General features: G+C 33.9%; 1 non-coding gene across 1 annotated transcript; it reads left to right on the top strand.

The window, feature by feature from the left end:
- The first annotated feature begins 1,036 nt into the window (after positions 1 to 1,036).
- Positions 1,037 to 1,144, top strand: LOC112731010 (small nucleolar RNA R71). The gene has a single exon (XR_003166806.1). It is a non-coding gene; the product is annotated as a small nucleolar RNA R71 (small nucleolar RNA).
- The last annotated feature ends 1,624 nt before the right edge of the window (positions 1,145 to 2,768 follow it).

The raw sequence follows: 2,768 nt of genomic DNA, 5'->3' as shown, positions 1-2,768 counted from the left end.
TCTCATTACCAAATAATTTGGCATTCAGCTTCATGATTGCACCAAGGTACTTGGCAACTTGCTCTTCAGTAACATCTTCATTCTCTTTAGAAGAAGAATACTCATCAGAGCTCATGAATGGCATAAGGAGGTTCAATGGAATCTCTATGGTCTCTAGATGAGTCTCAGATTCCTTTGGTTCCTCAGAAGGAAACTCCTTGTTGATCACTGGACGTCCCAGGAGGTTTTCCTCACTGGGATTCACGTCCTCTCCCTCCCTTGTAGGTTCGGCCATGATGGTTAATTCAATGACCTTACACTTTCTTTTTGGATTCTCTTATGTATTGCTTGGGAGAGTACTAGGAGGGGTTTCAGTGATTCTTTTACTCAGCTGGCCCACTTGTGCTTCCAAATTTCTAATGGAGGACCTTGTTTCATTCATGAAACTCATAGTGGCCTTAGATAGATCAGAGACTATATTTGCCAAGCTAGATGGGGTCTGCTCAAAACGCTCTGTCTTTTGCTGAGTGGATGATGTAAAAGGCTTGCTATTGCTAAACCTATTTCTTCCACCATTGTTAAAGCTTTGTTGAGGCTTTTATTGATCCTTCCATGAGAGATTTGGGTGATTTCTCCATGAGGGATTATAGGTGTTTCCATAGGGTTCACCCATGTAATTCACCTCTGCTATTGCACGGTTCTCAGGATCATAAGCTTCTTCTTCAGAAGATGCCTCTTGAGTACTGTTGGATGCAGCTTGCATTCCATTCAGACTCTGAGAAATCATATTGACTTGCTGAGTCAATATTTTGTTCTGAGCCAATATGGCATTCAGAGTATCAATTTCAAGAACTCCCTTCTTCTGAGGCGTCCCATTACTCACAGGATTCCTCTCAGAAGTGTACATGAACTGGTTATTAGCAACCATGTCAATGAGTTCTTGATCTTCTGTAGGCGTTTTCTTTAGGTGAATGGATCCACTTGCAGAAGTATCCAACGACATCTTAGCTAATTCAGACAGACCATCATAGAATATATCAAGGATGGTCCATTCTGAAAGCATGTCAGAAGGACACTTTTTGGTCAGTTGCTTATATCTCTCCCAAGCTTCATAGATGGATTCACCTTCTTTCTGTTTGAAGGTTTGAACATTCACTCTAAGCTTACTAAGCTTTTGAGGAGGAAAGAACTTGGCTAAGAAAGTCGTGACCAGCTTATCCCAAGAGTTCAGGCTATCTTTAGGTTGAGAGTCCAACCATACTCTAGCTCTGTCTCTTACAGCAAACGGGAAAAGCATGAACCTGTAGACCTCGGGATCAACCCCATTGGTCTTAATAGTATCACAGATCTGCAAGAATTCAGTTAAGAACTGAAAAGGATCTTCAGATGGAAGTCCATGAAACTTGCAGTTTTGTTGCATCAGAGAAACTAATTGAGGCTTAAGCTCAAAATTGTTTGCTCCAATGGCAGGGATTGAGATGCTTCTTCCATGTAAATTGGAATTAGGTTCAGTGAAGTCACCAAGCATTCTCCTTGCATTGTTATTATTTTCGGCTGCCATCTCCTCTTCCTTTTCAAAAATTTCTGTAAGGTTGTCTCTGGATTGTTGTATTTTAGCTTCTCTTAGTTTCCTCTTCAGAGTCCTTTCAGGTTCTGGATCAGCTTCAACAAGAATGTTCTTGTCCTTGCTTCTGCTCATATGAAGAAGAAGGGAACAGAAAATAATAATAGGGATCCTTTTTACCACAGTATAGAGGTTCCCTTGTGTGAGTAGAAGAATAAAGGGAATAAGAGTGAAGAAGGATGAATAATCTAAACACAAGGGTGAGGATAGGAGCAGAGATATGAAATGAAGAGAAGTGTTAGTAAATAAATAAATAATTAGAAGGAGATGAGAGATAAGGAAGGAATTCGAAAATTAAACAAAATAAAATAAAAATATTTTAAAATTAAATTTAAAATTTGAAAATTAATAATTAAAATTAAATTAAAATTAAAACAATTAGTTAATTAAAATGAAATTTTGAAAAAGAGAGAAGGAACTTTTGAAAATTAAAGGTAGAGAGTTAGTTGGGCAGTTTTGAAAAAGATATGATTGAAAAAAAAGATATGATTGATTGAAAAAGATTTAAAATTCAAATTTGAAAAGATTTGATTTTGAAAATTAAAGTTGATTACTTGACTAACAAGAAACTAAAAAGATATGATTCTAGAGTTTAAAGATTGAACCTTTCTTAATAGGCAAGTAACAACTTTGAAAAATTTTGAATCAAAACATTAAATGCTAATAAAATTTTCGAAAATTAAGAAATAAAATAAGAGAGAGATTTTGAAAATTAATTTGATTATTTTCGAAAAAATGAAAAAGATTTTGAAAAATTTTAAAAAAGAATTCGAAAATATGAAAAGAAAATTGAAAAATATTTGATTTTGAAAAAGATTTTGAAAAAGATAAGATTTTTAAATTGAAATTTTGATTTGACTCATAAAAACAACTAGATTTTAAAAAATTTTGAAAAAGTCAACTCAAATTTTCGAATTTGATGAGTGAAAAAGGGAAAGATATTTTTTTAATTTTTGAATTTTAATAAAGAAAGAGAAAAACATCAAAAAGACTCAATGCATGAAAATTTTGGATCAAAACATGTGATGCATGTAAGAACACTATGAATGTCAAGATGAACACCAAGAACACTTTGAAGATCAAGATGAACATCAAGACTTATTTTTGAAAATTTTTAAGAAAAGAAAAACATGCAAGACACCAAACCTAAAAATTTTTATTCTTT

Source organism: Arachis hypogaea, chromosome 12 (assembly GCF_003086295.3).
Source record: "Arachis hypogaea cultivar Tifrunner chromosome 12, arahy.Tifrunner.gnm2.J5K5, whole genome shotgun sequence".
NCBI classification, from domain to species: Eukaryota; Viridiplantae; Streptophyta; class Magnoliopsida; order Fabales; family Fabaceae; genus Arachis; species Arachis hypogaea.
Note: the sequence above shows the minus strand (reverse complement) of the source record. Positions and strands in the feature narration are given on the sequence as shown.